The following is a 19,733-nucleotide window of genomic DNA, read 5'->3' on the forward strand; positions in this document are numbered from 1 at the left end:
TGTGACTGTCATTGGTGTACCACGAATTCTGAGAACTTCAGTTTTGCCTGGCTGGATTTAAGTCTAGTCGTTATTGTTGTTAGGTGCGAAGTCGTGTCCGACCCACCGCGACCCCATGGACAATGATCCTCCAGGCCTTCCTGTCCTCTACCATTCCCAGGAGTCCATTTTAAACTCACACCGACTGCTTCAGTGACTCCATCCAGCCATCTCATTCTCTGTCCCCTTCTTTTGCCTTCAATCGCTCCCAGCATTAGGCTCTTCTCCAGGGAGTCCTTCCTTCTCATGAGGTGGCCAAAGTATTTGAACTTCATCTTCAGGATCTGGCCTTCTAAGGAGCAGTCAGGGCTAATCTCCTCTAGGACTGACCGGTTTGTTCGCCTTGCAGTCCAAGGGACTCGCAAAAGTCTTCTCCAGCACCAGAGTTCAAAAACCTCAGTTCTTTGACGCTTGGCCTTCCTTATGGTCCAACTTTTGCAGTCATACATTGCAACTGGGAAGACCATAGCCTTGACTAGACGTGCTTTCATTGGCAGGGTGATGTCTCTGCTTTTTAGGAGGCTGTCTAGATTTGCCATAGCTTTCCTCCCCAGGAGCTAGCATCTCTTAATTTCTTTGCTGCAGTCCCCATCTGCAGTGATCTTGGATCCCAGGAAAATAAAATCTGTCACTACCTCCATTTCTTCCCCGCTATTTGCCAGGAATGGAGAGGGCCGGATGTCATGATCTTAAACTAAAACCAGCTTATTTTCTTCTTTAAGTCCAACAAAGTTTAATTCTGGGTACAAGTGCACGTGCGCACGCATGCTTCTTATACCGAGGATTAAACTTTGTTGGTCTTAAATGAACCCGAATTTTGTTGTTTGAGTTCAGCTTCTTGATGGTTTTCTGGGAGAGATGCCCAATACCTTGAAGAGCTGGCTATGAGGAACACTTGTTTTAAAAAGATAAAAACGTTTTGTTGAAACCCCATCTGGAAATGTGGGACTTTCACCTTCCCCTACCTTGCACACCTGGCAGGGATGGCTTGGTTCACTGACGGGCTGCAGGCAATGAAAAGACAAGGGGGAGAAACTCGGAGAGAAACTCAGGAGGAATCTGATAAGAAACAGGCTAGAGCTCATTTGAAACTGCTCCAGGGTGGTAGGAAAGAAGTAATATTCTTCCACCACCCTTGCTTCCACACTGCAAAGATCTGCTGAACTCTTCCAGGTTGTCTCGGACAGGTGAACAGCCTTTCAGCTTGCTGCCCTCTTTTTTTTGCTAAGTGCTTTATGGATAGCAACTGGATCAGCTGGTCTCAAGATACCAATTTGTCCAGTTATATGGCATACTATTCAGCTTGTGTGGGCTGAGGACGTGGGCAGGATTCCTGGAAGTTTGAGACCTACCTTGGGCTAATCACAGAACTGTTCTTGCGGAAGAAGACGACAAGTTGGTTTTTATATGCCACTTTTCTTTACCAGAAGGAGTCTCAAAGTGGCTTATAATCACCTTCCTTTCCTGTCCCCACAACAGACACCCCGTGAGGTCAATGGGGCTGAGAGAACTCTGAAAACACTGCTCTGTGAGAACAGCTCTATCAGGGCTGTGACTAGCTCAAGGTCACCCAGCTGGCTGTATGTGGGGGGAGTGGGGAATCAAATCCGGCTTGCCAGATTAGAAGCCGCCACTCCTAACCACTACACGAAGTGGCTCTCTTCACATTCTCTTAAAGCTCTCTCAGCCCCACCCTCCTCACAGGGTGACTGCTGTAGGGAGAGGAAGGGAAAGGAGTTTATGAACCACTTTGGGATTCCTTCGGGTAGTGAAAATCAGGGTATAAAAAACCAGCTGCTCTTCTTCATATAAACTTTGCTTAAATTTGCATACAGTGGGGGAGGCTGGCGGACTGGTTCCTAGAGACAGAAGATGCCTCCTGGATATTCTTGCCTTGACAGAAGCAGTGGCGTAGCCCCGCCTTAACAAAAACCCTACTCTGGAAGAGATGAATAACTGACATCTAGTCCCAAATGTGCCATTCTTGAGCGTCTGAATGAGCGGTGGGTGGCCATCTTCAGGGATATCTTCATAACTTGTTGGATCACTTCTATAGCTTGGCTCCAGGCACGGTTGTGGGGCTGAAGCAGCTCAGGTCACTCTGGTGGGTGATGCCAATCAGGAGATGGGCAGGGGGAGTGATCTTTCCATGGCTTTCGATGCTGTCAAGCTTGGTTTCCTTCTGGACCGCCTTTTGGGACTGGGACCAGGAGGCCCTGTGCAGAGGTGGCCTTGAGGGTAGCTTTCAGAGTGTGGTTCAAATGACACTCATCCCGGGCTGTCACCAGCAGCAGATCTCAGGAATGCTCTGGAAACAGCGAATAGGTGCTCAGAGGCAGTTTCGGAAGGGATGGAGGCTAACAAGATGAGTCTTGATGCTGACAAAACGGAGGTGTTTCTGATGTGGGTGTGTCGGGGGGGGGGGGATATCTGACTCAGGAAATGGGTTATTTCCTGTTCTGGCCAGGTGCTTAGCTTGGGGATGCTGGTGCACCTGGGTTTGTTTTGGGGCTCAATTCAAGGTGCCGCTGTAGACCTTTAAAGCAGTGGTCCCCAACCTTTCTGAGGCTGGGGACCGGCAGGGCATCGGGCCGTGCCTGCGCGGCCCAAGCCCGCGGGCCACGCCCGCGAGCCACGCCCGTGCATCGGGCCGCAGCTGCGCGGCCCGGCCCTGATTCCCTCTCCCCGCCCTCCCGCAGTAAGAAGCTTTCCGGGCCGCAAGCCTGCGGCCTGGGAAGTTTTTTACTGCGGGGGGGGGCGGGGAGAGGGGGCCACGGCCCGCAGGTTGGGGACCACTGCTTTAAAGCACAAAACCGAAAAGGGCACCAAACCCCATCCTAACTAGACAAGTTAGGAACCCAAAGGTTGAAAATAATTTTAATAATTATAATTTTATAATAATTATTATAATCTGTACACCGCCCGTGGCGCCGCGGGCGCCACGGACTAAATAAAACAGTAAGGGGTTCTGGGGCGGGATGTGTCCGGGATGAGGAAGGGTCCAGATTGGACCCTTCCTCATGACAGACAACCGGAGGGACCAATCGGCAGGCGCGAAGCGCCTGCCGATTGGTCCCTCCAATTCCCAGCCCCAGCAACTGCGAGCCGCGCGCAGCGCGGCTCGCAGTTGCTCCCGGCCTGACGAGACTCCAGCCGTCGAGAAGCTGAAGAGAAAAAAAAAACACCCCTGTAGGAGCCTTTCGCAGCTCCAAGCCGGCACGCCCACGAGAGCCAGCAGAAAAACATTAACCCTGTAGGAGCCTTTCGCAGCCCCAAGCCGAGAGCCAGCAGAAAAAAAAACCCTGTAGGAGCCTTTCGCAGCCCCAAGCCGAGAGCCAGCAGAAAAAAAACCCTGTAGGAGCCTTTCGCAGCCCCAAGCCGAGAGCCAGCAGGTAGGAGCCTTTCGCAGCCCCAAGCCGAGAGCCAGCAGAAAAAAAACCCTGTAGGAGCCTTTCGCAGCTCCAAGCCGGCACGCCCACGAGAGCCAGCAGAAAAACATTAACCCTGTAGGAGCCTTTCGCAGCCCCAAGCCGAGAGCCAGCAGAAAAAAAACCCTGTAGGAGCCTTTCGCAGCCCCAAGCCGAGAGCCAGCAGAAAAAAAACCCTGTAGGAGCCTTTCGCAGCTCCAAGCCGGCACGCCCACGAGAGCCAGCAGAAAAACATTAACCCTGTAGGAGCCTTTCGCAGCCCCAAGCCGAGAGCCAGCAGAAAAAAAACCCTGTAGGAGCCTTTCGCAGCCCCAAGCCGAGAGCCAGCAGAAAAAAAAACCCTGTAGGAGCCTTTCGCAGCCCCAAGCCGAGAGCCAGCAGAAAAAAAACCCTGTAGGAGCCTTTCGCAGCCCCAAGCCGAGAGCCAGCAGAAAAAAAAACCCTGTAGGAGCCTTTCGCAGCCCCAAGCCGAGAGCCAGCAGAAAAAAAAACCCTGTAGGAGCCTTTCGCAGCTCCAAGCCGAGAGCCAGCAGAAAAAAAACCCTGTAGGAGCCTTTTGCAGCTCCAAGCCGGCACGCCCACGAGAGCCAGCAGAAAAACATTAACCCTGTAGGAGCCTTTCGCAGCCCCAAGCCGAGAGCCAGCAGAAAAAAAAACCCTGTAGGAGCCTTTCGCAGCCCCAAGCCGAGAGCCAGCAGAAAAAAAACCCTGTAGGAGCCTTTCGCAGCCCCAAGCCGAGAGCCAGCAGAAAAAAAAACCCTGTAGGAGCCTTTCGCAGCCCCAAGCCGAGAGCCAGCAGAAAAAAAAACCCTGTAGGAGCCTTTCGCAGCTCCAAGCCGAGAGCCAGCAGAAAAAAAACCCTGTCGCAGCTCCAAGCCGGCACGCCCACGAGAGCCAGCAGAAAAACATTAACCCTGTAGGAGCCTTTCGCAGCCCCAAGCCGAGAGCCAGCAGAAAAAAACCCCTGTAGGAGCCTTTCGCAGCTCCAAGCCGGCACGCCCACGAGAGCCAGCAGAAAAACATTAACCCTGTAGGAGCCTTTCGCAGCCCCAAGCCGAGAGCCAGCAGAAAAAAACCCCTGTAGGAGCCTTTCGCAGCTCCAAGCTGGCACGCCCACGAGAGCCAGCAGAAAAACATTAACCCTGTAGGAGCCTTTCGCAGCCCCAAGCCGAGAGCCAGCAGGTAGGAGCCTTTCGCAGCCCCAAGCCGAGAGCCAGCAGAAAAAAAACCCTGTAGGAGCCTTTCGCCACTTCAAGCCGGCGCCCTGGGAGCCCCGGCAGCCGCCCACAGCACAGCTGCTGGGTGCTCCCTGCCCTCATGGCCCCAGAACACAATGGAGCCGCCGGGAAAGCCGCAGAAGAACAAAAAAATGCAGAGGAGCCGCCACAGCCCAGCGCACCACACCTGGGACTCCCGCCTCCTCTTTCAGGTAGCCTGTCCCTCGCTCTGTCCCTCGCCTGCCGCTCGCTCTGGTCCCCACCTGCTAGCGCCCATTGTCTTCTTCATACAATGGGCTTTTTTACTAGTTAATTATATAATACATAATTTTAAAATGCAAATATTTCATAGAGTAATAGAGTTGGAAGGGACCTCATGGGTCATCTAGTCCAACCCCCTGAACTATTGTATACGATAAAGTATTTCACAGCTACATGTAGAACCGAGACCAGATGTGTTTCGACCCAAATGGTCTTCCACAGTGGTCAAGTTATTTTAAAATGCACTAAAAGGGAAGGAGATTGTAAGCCGCTTAGAGACTCCTTTGGGTAGAAAAAAAGTGGCATATAAGAACCAACTCTTCAGGCAGTTCCACACATCGAAAAAAGTAGTGTTACGCCAGCGTCATGGGGGTAATGCTTATTATCGTGCCTCCGGCTGTTCCTCACCTTCTTGCCATCTCGTTGTAGTTTGCCACCTTTTTGCGCTTCTTACACTCTGCAAGCGCTGCTGGAAATGGTGGTTTATACATGATTCTGTTCTGCCTGTCAATCAAGCCAGGCAGCCAATCCCCTTTTTCCTTTTTTAAAGGTCCCTCAATGACCGCCAAATTTTTTAAATCAATAGTTCTCCATTGAAACGCCTATGCATCTAATCATAGATGCTTACTGCTTTTTATAATGCCACCCTTTATGGAATCACAAGTCTTGCATCTTAAAAAAATTAATCTAATTACTGAATTGCAGGGGGACTATAGAGAGGCATGCTTTGTATGACAACTTTGGGATATAATTCTTTTTGGCTTTGCCTGCATGCTTGTATGCCTATTCGAAGCTCCAGGTCATTTGCTTAAAAAAAAAAAACCCTCGCTGGAAAAAGGGAGAGGGAGGCGGGTGCAAGGGCAGGACGTTGGAGGTGCAGATAGTGCTTCTTCACCTCCATACATTTCTTTAGCGTGTAGTGTGCTGGTTGGCCTCTGGGGAAACGCGTTTTTAGTTTCTAAATCCACTTTATGTGATTCCCCAGTCAGCACTTTAAAATGGAGGATGTAGCCAGCTGTATGCAGCCTAGATGCTGGATGTTGGTGTAGTGGCCAGATTATGACAACTACCTTAGGTTAGCATTTCACTACATTTAATTGGTGCAGAAAGGCCCTTCCTCTTTGTCTTCTTCTAATACAGAAAATTTTGGAGATTCCTAGGTAATAAAGAAGGTCTGTACAGTGTTGCTCCAACTAATCTGTAATTTAAAAAATGTGTGGTTTGGAGGCCAAAAAATATAATTCCAAAGACCACCTCTCCCTGCATTTGTCTAGCTCTCGTTCAACAGTGCATTCTCATGGGTCATGTACACTTTAAGTCTAGCATCCCTTAAGGCAGGGGTAGTCAACCTGTGGCCCTCCAGATGTCCATGGACTACAATGACCATGAGTCCCTGCCAGCAAATGCTCATGGGAATTGTAGTCCATGAACATCTGGAGGACCACAGGTTGACTACCCCTGCCTTAAGAATCGCCTTCGCCCATATGCGCCTACCTGTTCTCTCCAGGCACCTTCACAGGCCCTACTTTGAGTAAGACTAGATGCTTGGCAACTTAAGAAAGGGCTTCCTCAGTTGTGGTGCCAAAACCTTGGAGACTCGTCTAGCTCCCATTTCTTTTTAATTTGGCATACTGGCATACTGCCAGTAACTGTCATTGGTCCGCCACCCTGGTTTCGGTGTTGCATGTTTATGTGTTGACATGTTTATGCTGAATTCTTTTATATATTATTAAATTAAATGGCATTTTAATGTTCAAAGTTTCTAGCATCTTAATGTTTGCTGGCATGCGGTGTAGTAATTAGGAGTGGCGGCTTCTAATCTGGCGAGTCGGGTTTGATTCCCTACTACTACTCCACATGCAGCCAGCTGGGTGACCTTGGGCTTGCCACAGCACCGATAAAGCTCTTTTGACCAGGCAGTAATATCAGGGCTCCCTCAGCCTCACCCACCTCACAGGGTGTCTTTGTGGGGAGAGGAAAGGGAAGGAGATTGTAAGCTGCCTTGAGACTCCTCCTGGTAGAGAAAAGCAGCATATAAAAATCAACTCTTTTTCTTCAGTAATATCCCTCAGCCTCACCCACCACTCAGGGTGTCTGTTGTGGGGAGAGGAGACTGTAAGCCGCTTTCAGTCTTCTGGTAGAGAAAAGCGGCATATGCAACTCTTCCTTTTCTTCTACCTCACAGAGTGTCTGTTGTGGGGAGAGGAAAGGGAAGGCAAATGTAAGCCCCTTTGAGACTCCTTCTGGTAGAGGAAAGTGGCACATAAGAACCAGCCCTTCCTCTTCTTCTTCCTCACAGGGTGTCTGTTGTGGGGAGAGGAAAATGAGGGCAATTGTAAGCCACTTTGAGACTACTTTGGGTAGAAGAACTCTTCTTCTTCTGATCAGGTGCAAAGGCAGCATAAAAATGTTTTAAATAAATACATAATTTACCAGGCGATGTTATTTACATGTGTGTCACTGAAAGCTTCAACCTCTGATTCCCATGCCTCAGTCTACTATTCAAGAGACACGGACGGCACTTTCCTCCAGACCAGTTGGCAACGGAATTCACAATGCATGTATTGTGTGGCCACGAGGTGGCAGTACAGCCACAAGTATTCACAGTTGAGCCTTTATGAAAGTCAGTCGGGAGCATGTAATCAGCGTTGCTTGGTTGTTGTTTCTTTAACTGGAGAATAATAATGCCAGATCTTCTGCCACCTCCCTTGTCTCGATGCACATTTATTTACTTGCCGATCCAGTTTGCTGGAGAGACCCCTCCTCTTGTAACAGTTCATGCTGTCTTCCGGAGGTGGGGAGAAATCCGGTCTCTCCACCTCATGTGTTCCTGAACGGTTCGCTTCCTATTTGAATTTCCTAGCAGCAGAAGCGGTGAAGCGAATCCACCCAGACTTTTACTGGAAAGCTTCTCGACATGCAGGAGGGGTGAAGGGAAGAGCTACAAAACAAGCATCTTCTTCCTTCGGGGCAATGAGGCGGGTTGTCTCCGGAAGGCTGTGATGGGGAAACAGGCACTGTTTTGGCATGGGACTTCCTGCAAGTTCAACAAAAAGATGTGCTGCTTCGTGTGACTCAATGCGCTGGTTCTGACACCTAAGCCTTCATGGTGAGAGTGCGAATTGTGCTGACTCCACGGTTTCCATTTGGAGCGAGGGATGGGTCGTGTTCAGCGCTGCACAACTTGACAAGTATCAGCCTCTGTTGTCTCATCATGGCCCATTGGAGATCCACGTGTGCTTGGGGCCTCTAAGTTGCCGACATCGATCCCCACCCTGGGTCCTCCAGACAGGACAACCCACACTGAGAGATCAAGAATTCTGCTTTGTGAAGACAGCCTGAGGTCAGGCAGTGTGTGTGTGTGAGATCTTTCTTGTTGCTCCAGAGTCCATCTTGAAAAGCTGCCTACCTAAAGCAGGGGTGGGCAAACTGTAGCTCTCCAGATGCCCATGGACTACAATTCCCATGAGCCCCTGCCAGCATTCTGGCATGGGCTCATGGGAATTGTAGTCCATGGACATCAGGAGGACCGCAGTTTGCCCACCCCTGATCTAAAGCGTATGGGTGGGAGGCAAGGCAGGAAAAGCTCTGTTATTTGTGTTTCTGGCATCTGATCACAAATCGGGCATCTTTTGGGTCCTGGTCCTTTGGCAACCTTACAGTGGCCTGGTTGGGGCATCTGTGCCTTGGGCATGAGAGGCATGTATGTGGACAGGGGGAAGCACAAGACTTATGGCGGATTCTCAGAATGTGTTCATGAAAAGAGGCAGCATGTGGAATGGGCAGCTGAGAAAGTCTATTGAAGGTTCATTCTGAGCCCTGGGTATCGTATGTTTCGGCTCTCACCCATTTTTCCTAATCTTTCCACTAGTGCAGGGGTGGCCAAACTGTGGCTCTCCGGAGGTCCATAGACTAAAATTCCCACAAGCCCCTGCCAGCATCCCCGTCTCTTCCTCTCCCCACAACAGACACCCTGTGAGGGAAGTGAGGCTGAGGGAGCCCTGATATTACTGAAGAAGAAGAAGAAGAAGAAGAAGAAGAAGAAGAGTTGGTTCTTATATGCCACTTTTCCCTACCCGAAGGAGTCTCAAAGTGGCTTACAGTCGCCTTCCCTTTCCTCTCCCCACAACAGACACCCTGTGAGGTGGGTGAGGCTGAGAGAGCCCTGATATCACTGCTCAGTGCTGACTAGCCCAAGGTCACTCAGCTGGCTTCATGGGGAGGGGGGAGTGCTCCTATCCATTGCACCAAACTGGAGTATATATTAATTACATTACATTATAAAGGGGGACTCAATTTCTGTTGGGTGGTTGATCACTGTTTTACGAGCAGGAAGGCCAGCGTTGCCTCAACCGCAGGCCTGGTGGAACAGCTGTGTCTTGTTGCAGGCCTTCCAGAACTGTCAAAGGTCCTGGAGGGCCCTGATCTCACCACAGAGAGTGTTCCACCAGGTTGGAGCCAGGACCGAAAAGGCCCTGGCTCTGGTGAAGGCCCCTTTTATTTCCTTCTGGCTGGGGATCCTGAGCAAGTGCTGGTCACTGGACCTTAGGGCTCTTTGGGAAGTATGGCAGAAGAGACAGTCCCATAAACAAAGGGGCCCCAGACAGTTAATGGCTCTGATTTGGAGCCAGAGCAACTGGGAGAGCGCTAATGTAACACAGGCTCTCCATTGAATCCTGGTAAGGACTCATGCCACTGCATTCTGGAGACTGCTGTGGAAACTCAGATGCCATCGAGGAAGGCAATAAGAGTTTGTGACACCCCTGGATGGAAGGGCATGGCCTGGAGGGGAGGAGGGGGGCTTACTGTGGCATAGATACTGGTCTGCTCTCTAGTGCTGTGCCACTGCAGTGACTAAGAGCAATGGACTCTACCCTGGAGAGCCAGGTTTGATTCCCCACTCCTCCTCCACAGGCAGCCCACTGGGTGACCTCGGGCCTGTCACAGTTCTCTCAGGGCTCTCTAAGCCTCACCTACCCCACAAGGTGCCTGTTGTGGAGAGGGGAAGGGAAGGTGACCATAAGCCGTTTTGAGACTCCTCAGGGCAGAGAAAAGAGAGGTATATAAACCAGCTCTTTTGCTGCTGCTGCTGCTGCTGCTCCCAACTCTGTTGACCATGGGTAAAATCTTACCAAGGAGACAGTCATAGGTAGCAGTATGGATTTTGCCTTGGACCTCCAGAGGAACTGACTGGCCACTGTGAAAGGCAGGATGCTGGACTAGATGAACCCCTGGTCTGACCCAGCAGGGCTCTTCTTATGCTTCATACAGCATGAAAACTACATGCCTTGCCTGGTTTGCACATGAGACAGAGGAATGCCAGTTCCCCATGTTCTTAACATTACACATTTACTGCCTATTTGAGATGAACTCCAACAACTTTTTGATCTCTGTAATTTTATTTCATTGCCTCCAAAGGCACCTAATTTGGAGCATTGTGGAAAGATGTGTTTGAAGAGGCTATTGCAATGCTGATGTGAGCGCGAGCAAGCCTTCGCACCCCACAGAGTTCTTCATCTGGCCGTCAAACACTTCGGTGTCACTTGAAAGCTGGGCTATTCCTTTACCAAGCCAAGCTGGCTTTGTGCGAAAGATGTCCTTTTAGTGCAGGGGTAGTCAAACTGCGGCCCTCCAGATGTCCATGGACTACAATTCCCAGGAGCCCCTGCCAGCATTTGCTGGCAGGGTCTTCTGGGAATTGTAGTCCATGGACATCTGGAGGGCCACAGTTTGACTACCCCTGTTTTAGTGCTTCAGCCTCTCTCCCTTCCTAGAATCACATCATCACAATGGTCACAATTTCTTAGCAGTTGTGCTGAATCGAGAGGATCAGTCCCTGCTTCCTGGGCAGCCTTGATGACGGAAGTCCCTGCATGCCGAAGATGTCTGTTTGAGCTTCCGACACGCTCTCTCCTCCTTGCTGAGCTCTTTAAGGAAGTGGGCAGCCCGAAACAGGGGAGTGGTTACATAAAAATAATTGTGAGGGGGAGAGAGAGAAGGGGAAAAAACACACCTCCCGACGAAATCATTCCTCCCACTCCACTCCGTTCAGGCTTTCGGTTCAGCAAACGGCTCAAAGTTCTGCTCACCTGCTCTTCGCACAGGAGGAGGGGAAAAGCCCACTTCGAGGGGAAGCGAGAGAGAAAGGGGGAGACGGCTGCAAACCACCTGCCCGGCTCCATCTCAGGTGAGTCCCTCTGGCTCTCGCAGACAAGGGGGCGGGCGGGAAAAGTGGCCGTTGTTTGTCAAGGCAGGTTTCCTTGCCCGCACAGAGGCATGTTCCAGCTCTCCCTCTCTGGTCTGACACATCGCTTGCAGGCAGGGAGAACTGTGAAACCAGGAAGTAGGCAAGGGGAGGTTTCAGAGACGAGGCCTGCGGGGAAATGGGGGCTCTTTGGAAGTGACCTCTTGCCCTCCTTCCACCTCCTGGCCTGGTTCCAGCAGCAGAAGGGGGTCTTCCGTGTGGCTCTTTCCGTCCCTTCTCAGCCCCTTGCTTCAAAGGTAAGGGCATTCATGTCACAGGGAAGGTTGTGGTGTTTCCCAGGTGGCTGTTTTCCTCCCAGACGTGACAGGGCCGGGGGAACGGAGGCCGGACTTCGCAGCCCAAGTTCAGCTCACGAGACAAAGGGAGGGGGTGTTTGCCACGCTGTGAAGCAGTGTGAAAGGGACCGTGTGGGAACCGGAAAACGTGAAACTCGTTGCCACGGGGTCTGTTTTTTAGGGCTTGTTCTGAAGACTCGCATCTCCTTCCTGCAGATCCGAGTCACTGCGGGGGGTGGGTGCTGACAAGCGGTCAATAGTGGGGTCAATGTTTGCACAGGAGATTTGGCACTGGGGCTTGTTTTAAGCGGGTGACTTCAGGCCAGCGGCATCTCTGGGGGAAAACGTGTGAAAAAATCTGGAGTTCCTCATTTTAAAGCAATCTGAAATTCCACTGCTGGAAGGAAGGGTGCCCAATCGCCTGCTGTGCTGAACTCGCTGTCTTGGCATCTGGTTGTACAGGGAGGGTGGCGTTTCAACTGGGCTGGACCTGGAGTTTACCGGGCAGAGCACTTGCAGGATCGACTGGCCAGAAACAGGGAACAGTGGGGGGTCATTCCACCGTCGCTGTCTCTTGCCAGGAACCGGCTGGCATGAAGGAAGGAGACAAGATAGTGCTGGACTTTTGTGGATCCGACCCTAACAGGGTAATCCCAGACGGAATGACCCCCTTTTAAGTCCACTGAAAACAAGGGACTTCGAAGAGCCTTGTTCTGCTTAGGATAGCGCCGTAAACACATTGCATTCCCCTAGCATTAGCCCAAGGGACACGTAATTCCAAAGCTACGAAGAATCGTATGGCACCTTTGCAGTTATGGTGACAGACGTTTTCATAGGCTCGATCCCACTTAGTATGATGCATCTGATGAAGTGGGCTGTGATCCGCATAACCGTCTGCTACAATATTGTTACTAATCTTAAAGGTGCCACAAAACAGGGCATTGCAGCAGGAAGCAAGGAACACGAAGGCTCTTGCAAACGTTAGCTTTGTCTTAATTGCAGGCTTTGAGCAGCATTTTGGAGAACCGCTTCTTTTTCTGCCCGTGTTAAAGATATAATTATTTTGACTTTTCCGAAGACTGGGAAGCATGGACTCATGCCATATGAAAAGGGAGGTGGATTTGAGCATTTAATTTAAAATATCAGATTTTGCAACAGGCACTAATATAATGCTGAAGAAAACAATTTCTTTAAAATTTAGCACCTGCATCTTAAAGTTGCACCCTTTCCACAGTGCTCATTTTATTTTTTAATTTATAGAACTTTAGGAGTTGGATTTTCTTGATTGTTGCACCTACCTGAAGAGAAGGAACATGACTTTGTAATTTGGGGAGAGGCAGAGAATGGAGCAGTCCTGGATTACTAAAGAACGTTAAACGTGCAGGCTTAACCCCACTTAACTCCGCTCCTCGCTGTTTCTGAAACCATTTCCCCTTTTCCTGGGTGCAGGAGGTAGGCTAGCTGGGGTGCCCCAGTGTTCAGGGAAAAGCACCCCACATGTGGTCCTTATTTTCCCTTGACATATCCCAGTAGATAGTTCCCACTATGAAAATATGTTCCATAGGTAATCCCAGCTTAAGAGTCAAGGGTCACCATAAGAGAGAACTGGGGACTGTAGGGATTGGGGGAAATCTCCCCTTTCTCTCTGTTTACTGACTTCCTTGCTGTGATTCTTTTTGTAGAAAAGTTGAGATAGGTATGCAGTCCAGGAATTTTGGATGTGTTTTATCTCAGGGGTGGGAAGAGGTGTCAGACTTTAGGTCTTGTTTATATTTATATTTATATTATTATAATTTATCATGTATAAAGCTCAAAGCAAAGTGTACTTTCTCTTTCTCTGGCTTATCATACATGTCTAAAACAGCTTTCAGCCTCTCCTGGTTTCCTGGCCTCCAAGAGGAATTCTGGTGCTATCTTACACTTGCAAAAGTATGTGTTATCTGCATATTTTTGTATAAAGGGGAGGGGGTGCTGAGCCTACTGGTTCTGGGCACAGGTAGCAGTCCTGCAGATCTTACTGCCTCCCCCCCACCCACCCACCCCAAGCTGCAGCTTAGAAGCATGATCCTCCGCCTTGGCCCTTTACCGGTGATTTTTTGTAACTGCACAGGAAATGCGCGTATTGTAGGGGTGTCTGGCGATCTCGATGCATTTTCTCCAGCTCTCACATCCAATAGAGAGGGGGCAACAGGGGAAATGGCTGCCAATCCAGCAACCATGGAAAAATGACATAATGTGCGTTTGCATATATTTGCATTTGGGTACATTTGCTTTGCCTGCGTAGCCTCGAAGCCCTGATGCAGACGTATGTATCTCACCCAATCTTCTCCCCCCACCTACCCAGTACTGGTGTTTGAGGGGCTCTAAAACTCACAAAGCAAGGCAAGAGGACAATGGCCACCTAGGGGTGATTCTCCCCAAGATCCGACACTTGGGGGTATACTGCCTCTGAACATGGCAGTTCTAAATAGTTTTTTGCCTCAAAGCCATTGATACACTTCTCCTCCATGCATTTGTCTACAGCTTCATTAATGCCACCACTAGCCATCCCCTGAGCTTGTGGAGCATTGAGTGTAAGGTGACCAGCTTTTAACATTGGTAAAGCAGGACACCATTGACCAGGTGGGTGCCCCCAGATGTCCCTCCAAAAGTGGGACAATCTGGTCACATTAATTGAGAGGAAATAACCAGCTGATGAGTTTCTGAAAGCCCAAAGGTGTGAGACGAAGGTATGCAGGAGAAGAATCTGACCACAACCATCCTATGCATGCGAATTATTGCAGGGAAGAAATGGCCACACATAAACTTGAGTGTCTGGCTGCTAGCTAGCATCAGGAGGCCAGTGTGCTCTGTCAATTGGAACTGATTTTATAATAATTTAGATGTCATGGCTTCTCCCAAAGAATCCTGGGAGTTGTAGTTTAATGTGAGTGCGGAGGGTTCTGTGTGAAAAATTCCAGATCCCTCCACCCCTGTTCTCATGCCCAGCACCCAAACTATATTTTCCAAAGCTGCAATCCTAAACCTGTCTTTGAACTCCATGAGACTTGCTTAGCGGTGACTTAGAAGCTTAATTTGGTGTTCAAAGTCAATAATTGTAAGACCAGGTGGGTTGCATCAAACGATTCAGACATCTCAAACAAACTGCAGTTTGTTCAAGACAAGCAGAGACCTGGTTTATTGTCAGGCCTCCTCACTCTTCCCCTCCTCCTCTGTGTGGCTCTCCAAAACAGACGGACAATTTTTCTGGTTTAGCTAGTCTTCCAAATGCATTTTGTGGTGACTCTTGAATGGGCCCTTAACCAGTTGGGGTTCCCCCTCCCTTTCCTAGTAACTGGGATTTTAAATCATGATTTAGTTCAGATGTTCCCACAAACTGGGATAAGAATGAACACTTCCTTCCTAAATCAAGAAGCTGTGAGTCACTTCTCCAAATATAGGGAAAGGGACACTGTGAGCCTACAGACAAACCAAGTTCATGCTTGTTGTGAACAACCTCAGGTTTGTTCATCATGTCTGAATATAGCCTGGGTGGTACAGCAAGTTTTGTCACAGGAGTAAATAAAACAGAATGCGTGCTATCTCAGCACCTTTTCACGGATGCTGACTGCTGGTATTGTGACAGGGAGACAGAGACGCGTGTGGGTGTTGAATCGGTAGAGAGAGAGGATAAAAACCAAGTGTTCGGAGAATATATCTGGTCTAGTGAAGTGAAGAGGAGGCACAATTTGCTTCTTATACCGTGGAAAGATTTTAGAAGATGAAGAGTTTTTTATACTCTGCTGTTCACTACCCAAAGGTGTCTCAAAGCGGCTTACAAATACCTTTCCCTTTCTTTCCCCACAACAGACACCTTGAGAGGTAGGTGGGGCTGAGAGAGTTCGGAAAGAACTGCAGCTGGCCCAAGATCACCCAGCTGGTGGCACACGGAGGAGTGGGGCATTGAACCCATTTCTCTACATTAGAAGCCGCCTCAACCGTACTTTAGGCTGATCCTGCATTGAGCAGAAGGTTGGACTAGATGGCCTGTATGGCACCTTAAGATTCTGTGATTCCAACCACTACGTCACACTGGCTCTATGAAATAGGCTTGTGTATTTTCTCCTCCCCCGGCATATAAGAATCAACTCTCCTTCCAACTCACAGGGAGTCTGTTATGGGGAGAGGAAAGGGAAGGCGATTGGAAGCTGTTTTGAGATTCCTTCTGGTAGAGAAAAGTGGCATATATTATTATTATGACTATTATGACTATGACTATTATTATTATTATTATTATTATTGCCAATTTTATTATTGTTGTTATCTAGATTTATATCCCACTACTTTCCAAAGAATTATGGTGGCTTACACATAGAAACCTCCATAAAATCCCAGTATAAAACCCCATCATACCCATGGCTCTCGGCCCCCTACAGCCACAAAGGAATGGCGGCCTAAAACTCCCTCCCTCGCGCAGACCTCCGTAGAGGTGGGGCTGTAGATGTCATCAACTGAGCCTGAGGAGGGGCCATGATATCCCTAGCGCTAGCTCAACCACCCTCAATCAAAGACGTGGCAGAAGAGCTCTGTTTTGTAGGCCCTGCGGAATTGCAATAGCTCCATCAGGGCCCTCAGCTCTCCCGGGAGCTCATTCCACCAGGCCGGGGCCAGGTCCGAAAAGGCCCTGGCCCTGGTCGAGGCCAGGCACGCTTCCTTAGGGCCAGGGACCTCCAAGAGATTTGAGCCCACAGCGCAAAGTATTCTGTGGGGGGCATAAGCAGGCAAGCGGTCCCTCAGATAGGCAGAGCCCAAGCTGAGGATAATCAGGGCTGATTACAAAATTAGAAGGGGGAAAATACAGAGGGGGAGAGGGAAGGAAGAAGGCCATGAACAAGGCAAAAACTCAGTGATAAGAATTAGAAGAGAAAATGTAGTAAACAATAATTAGCGGAGTAAAAGTCCAATCCCGTTTCCTTTATACGAAGTCCAAGCCGAACTGTTCTATTTTACACATTTTGCGGCCTAATAGGCGTGTGGGAGCCCCCTGCTGCTAGAGAAGCAGGAGTGTGAGAAGGCGCCCTGGAAACGCCTTGGGGGCTGCCTCCCCGTGAGCCGGCCTTTCTGCTCTTGGGCTCCTCGGCTTGATTGGATCTCTTTGCAATGTTCTAGCAGAGCAGCTGCTGTCGGGGAACGCCGTGTTCTCTCTCTTTCTTCCCGGAGAAAAAGACACTCCTACCTCTTCCTTTCTTTTCTCCCTGGATCGCAACGAGTGAATGGAGGGCCCCGAGAGGGTGCCATATGGGTGGGAACTCAACTCACCCTTCATCACCTTGGGGAGAAGGACTGGGGTTTGAGGCTTCTACAGACATTTTTCCTTTCTTGGACCGTTTCTACATTTGCAATATCCATGAGTTTTGTCTCTTTAAAGGGCCAAAGTTTGCATTCATTTCTGCACTTAAATCTGCCCTTTCAGGTGAAGGCCTGAATTGCCCACTCACTTACCCCTTGACAAATGAATCCCCGAATATATCAATTTCATTTTTTGTGGCAGGTCCTCATTTGGAGCTGTCCAGTGAGGAAATTCTTGCATTGGGGTTTTTCTTGCTGCGGCTCCCATTAGCATTCCACCCTCCTCCTGTGTCACTACTGTCACCATCCTCCCTCCATCCCCCCTGAATCTTTTTTTTTGAAAGGGGGATGATCACGTTACAAGTCTTTTAATGGGACTTTTAATGGGAGATAGGACTGTTGTGACCCGCCACGAGCCTACGGGGAGTGGCGGGAAATATAATAATAATAATAATAATAAAGTGACCTCTAAGGAAAAAATGGCAGCAGTCTGGATTTTAACACAGCGTTGTAACACGTTAAGCTAATATTTTTTAATGTTTAATATTCTTGGGGAGGTAGAGGGTAAAGGCGATGGGTACGTTGCAAAGAAAGGTGCAATCGAGCACCATTAAAACAAAATTCTCGGAAACAGAGAAAGGAGCAAAGCATGATGGGAGGCTGCCTCCGTCCGAACCAAATAGGGAAAACATGACGTATTTCAGCCTGCGAAATGAGCGGCAAAGTGTCCAGGTTAGTGATTTTGTGAAGATTCAAGGGGGTGGCAGGTTACAATGTCAGCGATAGGGTTGTGGGTGCCCTGCATGGTGCAGGGGGTTGGACTAGATGACCCAGGAAACCCCTTCCAACTCTATGATGCTTTGATTCTATGAATGGTGTGTGTGTGTGTGTGTGTGTGTGTGTGTGTCCAAATGCAGGAAGCCAAGCATTGATTTGCAGCATAGATAGAAATCCAAAAATGAGGCTAAAACAATACATATCTCAAATGTGGAAACGTCAATTAAAGCAAGTGCCATCACAAACTTAACAGTGGCCATCTCGGGTAGGGTTCTGGAATGGATTGGATCTTTGAGATCAGCGCTTGTTCAGAGTGTCTTTGATGTGCCAACATTTAACAGCACCTTTGCTCCTGTGCCTTTTTAATAGTAGCCAAGTTGGTGGAAATGTAGCTGGAGAAGCTCTTGAAGGGAACATGCATGAAGCTGCCTACTACTACTGAATCAGACGGCTGGTCTGTCTCAGTCTGTATTATCTACGTTGTTTGACAGTGGCTCTCCAGAGGCTCAGGCTGAGTTCTTTCCCATTACACCCGCCACCAGGGATGGAACCTGGGATGTTCTGCATCAAAGCAGAGGGTCTTCTACAGTCCCACTGGCTAGATTTCTGTGGCTTAGGCTGATGTTCAAGGTACAGCAGAGCCAAGCGGAAAAGACAGCAACCACCCTTCTGTCTTTGAATTGCTGGGAGGTTGCATATCCTTTGGAAAAGATTACAGATATGTACCAGCATGGGAGAGGGAGTCCATACAGCCCGGTGCTAAGGCTGGTGGTGGGAAGAAGAAGGGTTGGTTCTTATATGCCGCTTTTCTCTACCAGGAGGCTCAAAGCGGCTTACAGTTTCCTTCCCTTTCCTCTCCCCACAACAGACACCCTGATATTAATGCTCGGTCAGAACAGCTTTCTCAGTGCTGTGGGGAGCCCAAGGCCACCCAGCTGGCTGCATGTGGAGGAGGAGCAGGGAATCAAACCCGGCTCACCAGATTAGAAGCCACCACTCTCTTCACCACCATATCACGCTGGCTCTCTCTCGGTGTTTTAGGTGCATCATATGATGTATAGATGCTGCAGGAAAGGGGGAAGCCTCATTGGTGTTTGCTAGCATTTTTCTAAATGTTAAAAGGGTGTTTGGGTGCTCCCGCTGTAGTGGCCCAGTGGGGAACACTCTGAATAGGAAAGGGAGGGAAATTAAATTAGTCTGTAAAATGGCAACGTAATCTTCACCTGCCTTGCCCTATTAACTGAAGATGCTAGGGACTGAACTGGCAACCTCCTGCATGTAAAGCAGATCCTCTACCACTAAGCCAAGGCCTCTCCTCTGAATGGCTTGCCAATTCTCTTTCCTGACCCCAGGCCATACCTTCCGTCTGGCATCCTTGTGCAGGCTGTGTTTCTCCCCTGGCAGGAAGGAGCAGTCAGTGGACTCAAAGAGTAAAATGACCTACATATAGTGGAGGAGGAAGAAGTAGGACTGGGGGGGGGGGTAGTTGTTGGTTTTACTGGCGTCCCAGTGGTGTTTTATAACTTCTACCTTTGCCCTGAGTGACCCTCAGATGTTGGACTGAAATCTTCCAAGGCTGTGTGGTGCCTTAGCATGAAATGCAACATAGGCTCTTCTGGGCAGCTTCATAGCCCCCAAGCCAACCATCAGATATCTTCTCATGGTTCTGGGAGTCACAACCAGAGGGTCCCTGGTTCACATCCTGGCCGATCCCGTTCAGGAGAACTCTGGTCAAAGCTCCTGGGAAGCCCCTTTTCTACTTCAGTGGGGGAAGGCATCCAAGGGTGCTCAGGGCATGCCTCTGCTCACTCAGGTAGAGCTATTCACATTCAAATGAATTGGGTGGCCTTACTGGGTGACTCGGGGCTGGCCTTTGACTTCTGGGGAGCCCTCTGCTCAGGTGGGAGGCTCTATGAGACGAGATTCATGTTTTCACCCCTCTCGGATCATGTGGGTCAGACTCCTGAGGTTGCAAAATGAGATCAGGGGGTTAAATTGGCATGATGAGAACATGGATTGGGCAGCTCCACCCAGAGGTCAGTTTGTGGCAGGCTTTACTGTCTGATTGTTTCTCTGGTTAGTCTTCAAGGCGCTGCTGCTGGACTCCTGCTCTTTTCTAATGCTCTCCAAAGTGCAGGTCTCT

General features: G+C 49.6%; 1 protein-coding gene across 8 annotated transcripts in view; it reads left to right on the forward strand.

Annotated features, from left to right (window-relative positions):
• The first annotated feature begins 7,748 nt into the window (after nucleotides 1–7,748).
• Nucleotides 7,749–19,733, forward strand: part of PTK2B (protein tyrosine kinase 2 beta) — a 104,461-nt gene continuing 92,476 nt past the window's right edge. For 2 of the 8 annotated variants that reach the window (XM_077331361.1, XM_077331363.1), the window contains exon 1: nucleotides 10,876–11,132. The gene's annotated coding sequence lies outside the window, so the exon portion shown is untranslated. Of the gene's footprint in view, nucleotides 8,289–10,862; nucleotides 11,133–11,283; nucleotides 11,447–19,733 lie in introns of those variants that run through there. The other 6 variants (XM_077331353.1, XM_077331362.1, XM_077331356.1 and 3 more) reach the window with 5 other exon arrangements.

Source organism: Paroedura picta, chromosome 1 (genome assembly GCF_049243985.1).
Source record: "Paroedura picta isolate Pp20150507F chromosome 1, Ppicta_v3.0, whole genome shotgun sequence".
Lineage (NCBI taxonomy): Eukaryota > Metazoa > Chordata > Lepidosauria > Squamata > Gekkonidae > Paroedura > Paroedura picta.